The sequence below is a fragment of the Lissotriton helveticus genome, chromosome 1_1 (genome assembly GCF_964261635.1).
Source record: "Lissotriton helveticus chromosome 1_1, aLisHel1.1, whole genome shotgun sequence".
Lineage (NCBI taxonomy): Eukaryota > Metazoa > Chordata > Amphibia > Caudata > Salamandridae > Lissotriton > Lissotriton helveticus.
In genome coordinates this window covers 314834578-314846895 of record NC_136057.1, presented here as the reverse complement: position 1 = coordinate 314846895, position 12318 = coordinate 314834578, and the positions used below count along the sequence as shown (strand labels likewise).

Below are 12318 nucleotides of genomic sequence, written 5' to 3'. Positions count from 1 at the left end.
CAAACATGGGCAAGCTCTCACCACGTTTCTCTGACTTGGCCCAGTTTGAGTGGTAACATCAAATACAAGGGTAAGGGAGGCTTCAGACTAGTTTACAGTCACTGTAGTCTAAACGCTATGGCCGGCCAGAAGTCTTCGGTTTGGGTGCTACTGAACAGGTGGAGCTAGCTGCAGTATGTCACCATTCATACACAAATTACATTTATACATGTTTTTCAGTTATTAGTATCCGTCTAGCTAAGGAGTTCATTTATGCAATCTTAAAAAGAAAGGTACCATTGTGGCCCTTTTCATCCGAGTACAGTAGACTATTATCAAACCACTCGACTTCATTCGGATGTTAGATGCTGAAAGAAACTCATTTGATTTATAATTTAAAAAAAGTTTTTTATTTAAACCTCTACGCTGCAAATCCCCAATGGATATTTATTTCTTTTTCAATTAAATGGTTTAGCTGGAATCTCCTTAGTTAATCTGTCACCTTGATGCAGTAAAAAGTGTTTGAACAGTATCATTCTATGCTGCTGCTCTTATTAAACACGACTTTTGCTCCCTCCTTTGAAGAGACAGCATTTGCTATTAACCGCATGCGGGCGGAATTCCGCCCGTACGCTGGGTTTTTCGTAATCGCACTTTACGCGACGAGCTGGGCTCGTCATGAGCGTGCAAGGAGGCTGCGCCATGACGAGCCCAGCTCGTCATGAGCGTCGAAGGGGTTAAGGTGCTGCTCATCTGTCCCTCCAGCTCCCAATGACAGACAAATCTTTGCCATGGTGTTTTTTCACTGGAACGGATTCTTTCAGTGATGGTTCGGAGTTGTCAGTTATGTACTTCTAACTTTGAATATAGTCCATTTACATTTGGGATTTCATTCATATTCACCTCCAGCCCCTCCAGACCCATTAGCTTGACCATCCTACTGACTCACGTTCTAGAGAAGGAAATCTGGGAGCAGCTTTTACCAATCGAAAAAACACAATGACCTCAACTTTCAACCTCTTAAGGTGACCTCCCTGGCTAAGGACACCACACTCTGAACACTGCTTTGTGAAATAGCTAAAACAGAGCTGTAGATCCCTATTAAGCGCTCCTATTAACAATATAAATAAGTACAGCCATAAGTTAATCCCAAAGTTTTCCATTAGGTCTCCTCAATAACTGAGGTTGCCCCATAATTTAACTTCTTTTTTCGTGTGTGTTGTTTGAAAATGTTTTCACTCGCACAGAGGAAATGTAAAGTTAATTTTATGGGACTGTGTGGTATGTATTCACGCTTCAGATACTTTTCCAGAACTGCTACCTTTGATTCTTTTTGGCCAAATGGTTTTTGGCAGCGAGTCTCTTTCTATGCTTGGATTACAATTGTATATCTGTGGTTGACAAAACAGATTTTTGCAAAGTAGATTTTTATTGAACCAACAAATGTGCTGAATTAAACCAGATCACTCCATCCATCCCCGAAGGACAAACATTGTAATGGCCTTCATTGCTTACATGGAGTATTGCGTAAGGGATAAAATATCCACAACGTTGTTTTAAGCTATTTAATTGAGATCTTGCTGCTTTGCCGCCCATTGGTAACCCAAGAGAGAATTGCTTCAAGTCGGCCTGTGTTGAGGTTGTGTTCTAGAAACTTTTTAATGGTGGTTCTGGCCTAAACTCCAATCACCTGACCAATTCTGTTCCCATCTTTTAGGGCTCTACTAAGCAGTATTGCCTCCCAAAGATAAGAAGTGCAATGCGTTAGCACGGTAGGAAGCCCTATGTCTCTACTTCTAAAACCTCTATCTTTTATAAAAATGAGGGGTCCCTACCAATTTTCTTTCCTTGATTCTAATTAGTCATTCCTATATCATGGATACTGGTCTGTATATGTTTTTGAGGATCTAACCAGAGACTTGCATCTGGCCACTCTTCTGTATTTGCTGCAGTAGGAACCCTCTACCCATCACAGATTCAAACACCATGCCCATTCCCCGTGCATACCTGATGTAAAATGTGCAGCGCTTTGCCTTTCTGAAACACGCTAGTTGTATCTTATTGGCAACCATGCTAATTCTACCAAACTTTAAATAGATATTACCTGCCCCACCTCTGCGGTCATTAGTGTAAAATATCACGTGTATTCTCAACAGCTTCTCCTCCCAATCCGTGTAATCCGTGTAAGTGTTGACTACATTAACCACAACCCTTTTCAAATGAAACCTTGGCTACATTCACCCTCTGTTGTATAAATACAAGTGTAATAAACATAAACTTGTGTTTGCATGTCAAATAGGCATAATTCGAAATTCACAGTCCTTATTAGTGACTTTTCCGTAATCCGAGCGAGGTGAACTTCCTTTGACGTGAAGTGGCGCTGTTTGCTTTTCCTTCTCAATTTTTGTCCATATATTGGGGTGCTGTCAGGTAATGAAACACAATGTTATGACGCCAAGAAAAAGGCATCCTGAAGCACACCCTTTTGTTTCTTCTTGTATAATTCATGTTTCCTTTCATTATATTCCCATTTAGCATGCAGCACCTGAAATAGTGCGCCGTTCCTAAGCACCTGTGCATAATTCATTTGAAAGTGGTGTCCAACGTTTAGTGGGTCACAATCAGGTTTCACAGCCGTATCCGCATTGGTATCTTAAAGTAGTACACTTGAACCAAAGTAATCAGTTTTTATCCCTTTTTATTTTCTCCTCCTTTATCAAAATGTTTCTATTGTTTTCATCACGTCAAAAGATGTAAAATTCGTTAGTTTACTATATTAAAATGCTACAAGTAAACTAACAAATTTGACATCTTTTGACTTGATGAAAACTAAAGAAAATTTTTGATAAAGGAGAAAATAAAATGGATAAAAATTGATTACTTTGGTTGAAGTGTACTACTTTAAGATACCAATGCGAATACGGCTGTGCAACCTGATTGTGACCCACTAAACGTTGGCCACCACTTTCAAATCAGCTAGACATCTTGCCATACTCTGATTTGGTCTCTCCTCCTACTACTGTAGCCATGGAGAAGGATGCCTCATTCGCTGTGGTGGTGCGTAGGGCGGCTCTGGTCTTGGACCTTCAATTGCCATCCAGGGCAGGCAAGATGAACATCTTGACAGAGGTGCTTCAACCTCAGCCGGGATTCGCACCATCTGTACACTGACTCCCTTTTAATGAAACCCCTACTAATGTCATACTTTGGTCTGAGCCCTGCACAGGGGCTCCATCGACTAGAATAATTGCCTGCTGCCATTGCCCGGCTCCTGGAGACCAGTTTCCTTACCCAGCTCCACACCCTGGAGAGCTTGGTGGTCCAAACCTCAACCTCTACAGTGGGCCCTGGTGCATTCCCTACAACTCCTCAGGATAGGAATGCAAGAGGCTTGGATACTTTTGGCAAGAGTATGTTCCCTTCTGCCAGCTTTGCACTGTAATCAATGAACAGCGATTGCCTTTTAGGCCAATATTCAAATATGATCTGGCATTCCGTTGTGCTGCCTATAGACTAGGAAAGGGTTCTTCAAAGTAGTTCCTTGAGGGTTGGATCTATGCCAGGTTTTTAGCATATCCCCATTTAGATAGTTACATTTATCTTCACATTCACCAAGAAGCAACCCCCTGAGAACTTGTGTGCTCATTCCACCAGAGCCAAGTCTGCATCCACAGCTTTAGCCCACGGAGTCCCTACGTGGGTATCTCTACAGACCTACTGCCGGGAGAGACCGTCTGGTCTGTCATGACAGGTTCTTTGCCCGTTTTGGGCTTGAAGGACTTTGGGTTTAAATCTGCTTTGCAGACCCATCTCCGGGAAGGCATTGCTTGGGTATCTATTCTAAGGTAAGCAATATGCGACTAGAAGTCTATATCCGATGAACAAGTTACATACCTTCGGTAATGACTTATCTTGTAGCGACTCTGCCTAGCTGCAGATTCCTTATTGGCCCTTCCATAGTCTCGACCCTACGAGCTGATGACCATGTTAGGGTCACCCATTTAAGGGCCATAAAATGTCATACCAGTTGTCGGACTTCATCCGTGCTCCTGATGTGGAAAGTTGCAAATGTAACTGATGTCTGGGCGTCAGGGTGGCTCCTATACAGGTACTGTGCTAGTCATTTCTGGTGCGAATACAGCAGCTGATGTGGAGCAAAACGATGCCCCCTACCGACATGCAGGGCTACTGCTCAAGCATCCAGATCCAGTCCGATGCCTCTGGAATATTGTAAGGTAAAGATCCTGTGGAGCAAAACGATGCCCCCTACCGACATGCAGGGCTACTGCTCAAGCATCCAGATCCAGTCCGATGCCTCTGGAATATTGTAAGGTAAAGATCCTGTGGAGCAAAACGATGCCCCCTACCGACATGCAGGGCTACTGCTCAAGCATCCAGATCCAGTCCGATGCCTCTGGAATATTGTAAGGTAAAGCTCCTGTGGCTAGATAGTCTCTATCAGATAAAGCGTTACTGAGGGTAAGTAACTTGTTAGTTTATAGTAAGTGCTGAGCATCTCCTCCCCCAATCATCTAATCACAAGGACAACCCAGTAATTTGAAAGGGGATATTGTATATGTTCCTTATTAAATACTGCATAATGTGTTTGCAATGGAAAGTAGGCATCTTCAATTGTCAGTGGTGGCTTAGTTAAGCAGGTAGAGCCTAGCTTGGAGGAGTGATGTGTAGGTTGAGACGTTCACATTTACATTCATGATAGTCCATCCAGAGTTGTAATTTGGATGGAAAGGATACCGAACAGCTTTAAATGTATATGCTTGTCACATTGCTTTATAATGTGTCTAATGCTTCTATCCATCATATTGAATTATGCACTCAATATTTAACTTGATGGAATATCTTCCGAAAGCACCCGAGGAAAGAAAAGATTTATCAAGCAATAAACATGCTTATGTGGGATATTTGTAAAAACAAAAACCGATGAATTTGTACAATTGCTGAGAAGTGTGCGATTATAATCGAGATTAGACAATTCCTCAAAAACTAAGTGGGTGAAAAAGAGCTACCAGCATAGAAATTCGAACAGAATGATCATAAAATGAGAGTGAGACCGAAGAGGATTTTGGAGATTTGTGGTGGGGGAATCATCACTAGAATTTGGCAAAAACAAAACCATGAATGTTAATAATACCTTTTTGGAAAGACTGTGGAACGCCTTTAAATGCTGGTGAGGCTATTTTTAGTGTTGTCTAAAAAATAATATACTCATCAATATTCCCCAATTCTCATGGTCATAACAAAGTGGCATGAATCATCTATGGCCAAGGACTCTGATATTTAGGTGGGAATTCTCCAGTAAGCAGTTTGAGTTGGTGGGCATTATACTTCAAATTAAAGGAGCTCCTAATATTCGAATAGTCCAGAAAGACTTGAGCAGTTCAACTTTAATGTCCGAGCTTACACAGGGTGACAAGCTGAACCCAGCTTTTAGCTTTTTTCGGCCCCGTTGGGAGATTCTTGCTGGGACTGTCTTAGCTTACAGGAACGGTTGAATGAAATAGGATTCTTCCCATTACCCAGACATGCTTCTCCCTGGGTACATTTACAATCTGCCTGATTCTTGGTACTTGGCAACAATCTACCCATCGTACTGTGGTTATAGTTTCCTTGCATCAGCATTTGATGTGCTTGGTAATATTTTACTGGGAAACTCTAAGACCAACAATCCATTATTCAGATTCAGCTTCATTTCACTAGAACAAAAAAATGGGCTTGCGTTCCTCTTTATAAAACAATTGAAAAAACAGATGCTAATTAGAGACATAATCTTGTCAGTTTCTGCCTGACGCTGTTATAGTTTATTTGGCCGATCTATGCATGTTAATTGTAAAAAAAAAAAAAAAAAATGCTCTCAAGATCGATATAAGTTTAGCCTTCCCAAGACTTGAGTTAATATCTACTTGACCACTGGCAACAGTGAGAAAGATGTATTGAGGCCTAGTGCTTTAACTTTGACTAAACTTAAGTGGTCAGTAAAAATATTTCGTCAGTCAGACTGACCCTTCTAACTTGTAGTAGTTTTGAAGGTGGCATAGTTGTCAGTGATCTGATTCATCTTTGGTGAGTGCTGAAAATGGAATCAAAACACTCTTTATGTGCACACTGAAAAGATGTGCTCCGAGTTGACATTGGGTAATTTTAGTACTTCTTGTGTTACCTTGCAAGTATTAATTTGTATCTTCTTATACGCAAGGCTGCTGCTTCATAACTTTCCTCTAAAAGGTTGGTACAATTGGAGTATTGTTAAATTTACAATCATTTCTGACTTTATAACAAACAGTACTTCAGCCACAGAGATGTAGAAGACTACCCTTTTGGAGTATAAACAAATAGGCACTGAGGGTTGGTGAGTGTGTTTCATGGCATTGGTTCATTTAGTATTACGACTGCCACCTCTTAGGCTATGATTGAAGTCTGGTACAGGCAACTTTCACTCTTACGAGGCCGTCAGGAACAGGTGTGGGTCAGTCAAATGACCAAATTTCTTCTGGAAGGGATGTTAGGCCGGTTCAGATTTAGTCACGTGCCACTAAAGAGAGTAGAGTTAGACCAACAGTTACTTACATATGAGGAAATATGAAATCCTGAATAGGATTTGAATCTGACCTTGGTGTCAAACACAGATCTCTGTAGTGGAAACACGCAAGCCACCACCCCTTTGTAAACTAACTATTTAACAAATTAAAAAGCATGTACTTTCTTTCTTTGTGAATAAACTAGATATGAGTTGAGACCAGGTGGGAAGGTTACTCCTCCAAGTTTGGTGTAAGGGTTGGTGGAACTCATGAAGTTTTACTCCACGGAATTCTGCATAGTTAAATAAAAACTGCCCGAAATTCTGCAGAGTTCTTCAAGCGGGAGAATATTGGTCAGTTTAGTGCTGAGAGCTTATCCAGCTGTAAAATCAACACAAATGTGGAAAATGACAATGTATATGTACATAAGCGGGGTTCATTTGTGTTCACCATACCCCTCGCTGTAAGCAGAACGAATACCGCGAAGCATTGCCCGCATCATCCCGCCAGTACAGGCCCATGCACGCACGTACACGACAGCCATTTTAGGCACCAAGGCCTCTCTGCCCGTTTGTTAAATCCCCAGCACGCCCCCCTCCCTGTTGAACACCCCCGCTCTCTCATGCATAGGCCATAAAACCCTCTCCGCGACCCTGCTCTAAAAGTGACACCCCTGCCTGACCGACACCCCCTGCATTCCTCCCAGGAACACCCTTCCCCTCTTCTGATGACCCCCCCTGGCTACACCCGGCCTCTCGACCCGTTCCCAAGTCATAAAACAAAGCCTCATGGATGTACCCCCCCCTGACCCCGCATAGCAACGCGTGATACACCAACCGAAGTGCGGATCTTATCGCCTGCCCAACCTTAGATCTGATCACCCCCTCTTGCCCTCGTGTCCTGTTGGAATGTCCGGCTGCAAGATTACAATCACATGTTACATTTGGGAGGGGAAACGACATCCGAGCGACAGGCATGGGAATAGGCCTGAAGCTGGGATTCCAAATGTGCCTTTTCGTACTTCAAAGTTTCTTTATTGCAATAAGGAATGTTTGTGCATCATAAACCTGTGTATAAAAGACGGAGCCTCAGAGAAACTTGTTAGAGCACCTCTTGAAGACATTGTGCGCGTGTCCGAAATGACAGGCTCTCCTCATGAGAAATAAAAATCTGTTCTTGCACTCCCGCTTTCAGCGCCCGTCTCTTTATTTGGTAACTGATCAAAATGGGAACAAAGAGGCGTCTTGTGCCAGCAGCCATTGGTGGTAATTTGGGCTGTTTTTCCTCACAAACTGCACACGTGCTAGAGAGCACTGCTGCTTTCTGCCGCTCAAGTAGATTTTCTACTTCAGCTGGAACTTTCTCAGCAAGAGCCTTATTGACCTGATGCAACTGTCCGCTTTGAGAAATCTCCACGAGAGGTGGTCTGGCACCCATTTTTTTTTCTTGCTGGCTAACATTTTGGCGAGCTGCACGAGGAAAAACCCCACCACGTGGGGTTTGGTGTGCAGAGTGGGCAAAACTCCGCTGGTGGAGGTGTTTACCGCCCTCCCCTAGATTGGTGACAATTTGTTGATGACTCTGATTCTGTCTTAGTCCTCATCCAATAGGTTTAATTTATCTGTAGACATTTTGTATTGGTACTGTAAAGTTAACTCTCCATCGGAGGGCAGATAGGAGAAAAACCCCTCCGATATGAGACAGATGGAGGCAGAAAGACTGCTGGGGTTGATTTGGGGGTGTGGGGGGGACTTAGGCTTGGCCCGATGCCTGGGTGGACTACCCCACTCATTTCTTCTTAAAAAAGAAAAACAGCAATCCTGGTGTCTAGTGGGTTTTCTGCCCCCGATAGGAGCCGAAGGACTGCTGGGGAGGGGACTGGGCCCGATGCCAGAAAGGGCTGCCCCGCCCATTTTGCCACAAAACAAAAATCCCTGGTGCATAGTAGGCTTTCTGCTATCCCACCCCCACCCCCAGGCAGATTGGACGCAACAACCTCCAATTTGCCAGCAGAGGTTTGGGGGGGCAGAAACACTTTTGGGTCTGGCGGGAGGTAGGATCAGCATTAGCTAGCCCATTGCCAAGTAGACTGCTCCCACCTCAAAATACGCTGCCTGGTGAGCTAGTGGGTTTTCTGCCCCCCAACCGGGGGACAGATTGGAGGAATACCCCTTCTATCTGCCTGCAGTCGGGGGAGGCGGAAGACTGCTTGGAGTTATTTGAGTGGATTAAGGATAGGTACGATGCCTGAGAAGGCCGCCTCCACCAATTTTGCCACAGAAAAACCATCTACCCCCATGGGGACAGAGAGTTTTGCTTTGGTCCTGGGGAGTGGGTGATGACTAGCCCATTGCGATGCAGCAGCTCACTTCCCTAAAAAAAACTTTCCTGGTGTCTACTGGGTGGATTCCTGCTTGGGAATCTCCCTCCTGCGGCCATCCCCAAGCAGGTATTGGGAATGGTACCATTGGAAAGGGGAAATTTTCCTCTCACGATACCTCACCTGTCTGCATCGGTGCTCATGGGCTGAGCGTGAAAGTGAAATAAGCCAGATGGCTCACTTTCTCTGAAATAAGATCTGCATGCCATGCTCGCCGATCATCATTTTGGAATTTTTTTTTTTTATTCAATAAAGGAAATTTCTCTGGTGCTTGCACCTGAGGGATTTCCTGCCACTTGTACCAGGAGGTGCTGGAGCAGCCCTCAGCATTTGAGGACTGGTGCGGAGGACGTCTTCAGCATGTCCTCAGCACCCAAAAGGTTAACAGGTTAGGAAATGGAGCACTGGGAAAACTGCTAACTGACCTCTCTTCTCCAGAGCAAGCATTCAAAAGTGAAATACTCCTTGCCCAAAAGTCTCGCAATTAATACAATTAAAACATCTTTTTTAATAACCTTTATTTTTAAGTTTCCACAGTGCTATACATACATCAATTTGCTGAAGGAATGGTCTTAAGTATTGCAACTATGCATCATTCATCTTAAATTATAGCATAGATGAGAACATAACATAGAAACATGGAGAGTACATCTGTATGCATCCACATTTTTAGAATTCATCACTTGGTCCAGTACACTTTTCAAATTCACAGAGGGCTACTATGAACAAGACCATGTCCCCTGAGCGTTAAATGTGCGCTTAGTGGTTATCACATGAGGGGTCTAACATAAGGAGTTAGTCCCTTAGTGGCTGCCAAATGCTTTGGTGTCTAGATGTGGGAGGTTATAGGGTAGCATATATCTCACTATTTGTGTTACAGTACATAATTCTCTTAATTCACATCTCTACAGTGGGCGAGAGTTTGCTCCCCCAATGTGTGGCCAGTTCCCTTTTGGCAAGATGTAGGGCAATAGCAACAAATCTATTTGACTTTTCGGTATATTAGTAACATAGCCCAGCACTCCCAGTAAAGGGGGATGTTCCACTGGTAACTGTATCATGCGAGTTAAAATGCCCTGCCAGTATGGTACGATGTTTCTACAGGTCCATGTCATGTGGGCAAAAGCCTACCAAAGGAGTCAGACATTTGGAAAAATTAGAGAGTCTGGTTGTGTCCATGCGAACGATCTTGGCTGGTGTCTTATACAGTTGCCTAAGAAATTTATAGTGTACCAGTTTATGGCGATGATTACAAGATATTGAGCTTGTTTTTACACAGCAAGAATGCTACATTTTATCGGTAAGTGGATAACCCAGATCAGCCTCCCAGGCTGCCCTCAATTTAGAGCCACGATTAGTCACGAATAGTTAGTTAGCATTTTATTGTACAGTTAATCAACTGTAACAAATGAGCATAAAATCATTAAAATCAGTCAACAAGAAACACTTATTAACAATATAATCAATAATAGTCCATTCTTCAAGTAACCAATGTCCTTATTAAAATACCAAGTGCCTCGTTCTAACCCAATCCTAATGAATAGTTTCCATCATAAAAGTGGTACATCATCTCATTGCCACTAGAATTCATATTCAGTATGAAATATTCCTAATTCAAAGTCAGGAGTATATACACAGATCTAATTAATAATAACATGAGCCAAATGAAAAATTATGCCTAAGTCCTTTACTTGTTGCACCCTAGTCTTGCCTAACTTAGAGCCTCCTGTGTACCAATTTGAACTTAAAACCTGCAGAGAATATCCCGCCTTTAACCTCTGCTTTGCCCTCCTGGGGACTCCCCCACCAGTGGGGAATGCCCGAACACAAAGGTACCCACCACAATACTCTTATCTATTCTTTTGGGAGCCTTAAAATCCCAAATGTTACTTTTAAAAAGGATTAAACCTCACCACCGGGCCCCATCCGTCCTAGATGCCCACTGTACTCCAAATCGGCTCTTACGTAAACTCCTACATAACGGGTGAATTAATAACTGATGTTATTTCGAACGAAAAGCTATTGCTAGGGTGTTCAACACTAATTTATTTAAAATGTTCACACATTTAGCACATCTCCCCAGCCCCCCGGGTGAGCTCCTGCTGAAGCAGAAGGCTGATGCATGTGCACAAGAACAAACTCTCTCTGCCAACAAAATTGGTTTTAGCAGTAGTCTCCTTTGTTGATCGAGGGCAGGGAAACCGCATAGCAGATGAATCCATGATTCCCGATAATTTTTGCCTAGCCTACACTTGAAGTCACTCCCTCCGCCAGTCCAACACTGGTTAAAATCTCTTATTGGTGGCGCAAGCACTCTCATGTAAAGGATTTGGTCCCGAGTATTTGCATTAATAAGATCCTAAAAATATTTGTCGCTTCCCAACATTATAGGCATCCATTAGGGGTTGAGCCCATCCTCTACGGACTGTAAATCCTGTTCCCAGGAAACCTTTCAGTTGCTTCTTAATAGCTGTTTTCCATGCCCGGTATGGGATGGCATGTCCCCCAAAGCAGACTCCTCAATCTTGAATAACAGAATCGCCTTATTAAGTTGCCTAGACCATGGGTTGCCAGTCCTTTCCCTACATCTGCAGTGTACAGATTAAACATGGGTGCCAAAACACAACCCTATTTTAGCCCCCGATTATTTTTTACTTTGTGTTACTGTTGTTGCGCTGGTTTTCTCCAGAACCCATGTCTTTGTATATAGTGATATGATGGCTCTTAGCAAATTGGGTGGAATACCCCACCAGCTTCCTCCAGAGAATGGCCCTATCTGCTCTGTCAAAAGCTGTGCTGTAATCTATCAAACTGCACAGGAGAGGGGGTCTGTTCTTCTGAAGGGCATATGCCTGAGGACAGATTGAGCTTGAATATTATTTACCGTAGATGCTCCTGCCCTTAACCCTGTTTGAAAAAAGGGCTGACCTTACTAGTTTGTGCTCCCCCTTTTGAAATGTGGGCCTACCCGCCTGATCCAATGTGTACTTTCGTAAATTCTCCATTCTCCTTCCCCAAACCTTTAGGGAGCCTTCTAAATGATTTGTAATTATAATAGCTTCTAGATCTTTTAACCAGGTACTAACCTTGAATTTATATTCAGATACCCACTTAATTTTTCTAACCAGCTTCCCTTCCTCTTCACCTGAAGAATTACCCACATTAATGGATTTATCAGCTGGTTTCAAAGCAAGACTCTGCGTACTCCTTAAAGGATTGTGGTCACTTTCTACTCTAATTGTAATATCAAAGTGATCAAATTGTGCAGCCAAACTTCTAGATAAAAAAGATGTAATCAATGTTTTATACATTTTTTACAAATGGGCAGGAATATCAGCTCCTTTTTTCTCGAGTCACATTCCGACTGAGCTGGTACTAAATTGTGTGTTTCCATAAAGCCATTGATTCCAAAATCTGCCCTTT

The 12318-nt window shown here is 43.0% G+C and overlaps 1 protein-coding gene across 1 annotated transcript in view; it reads left to right on the top strand.

Annotated features, from left to right (window-relative positions):
- The window catches only part of MTPN (myotrophin), a 314032-nt gene that overhangs the window by 53303 nt on the left and 248411 nt on the right, over positions 1-12318 (top strand). The window lies entirely within an intron of this gene.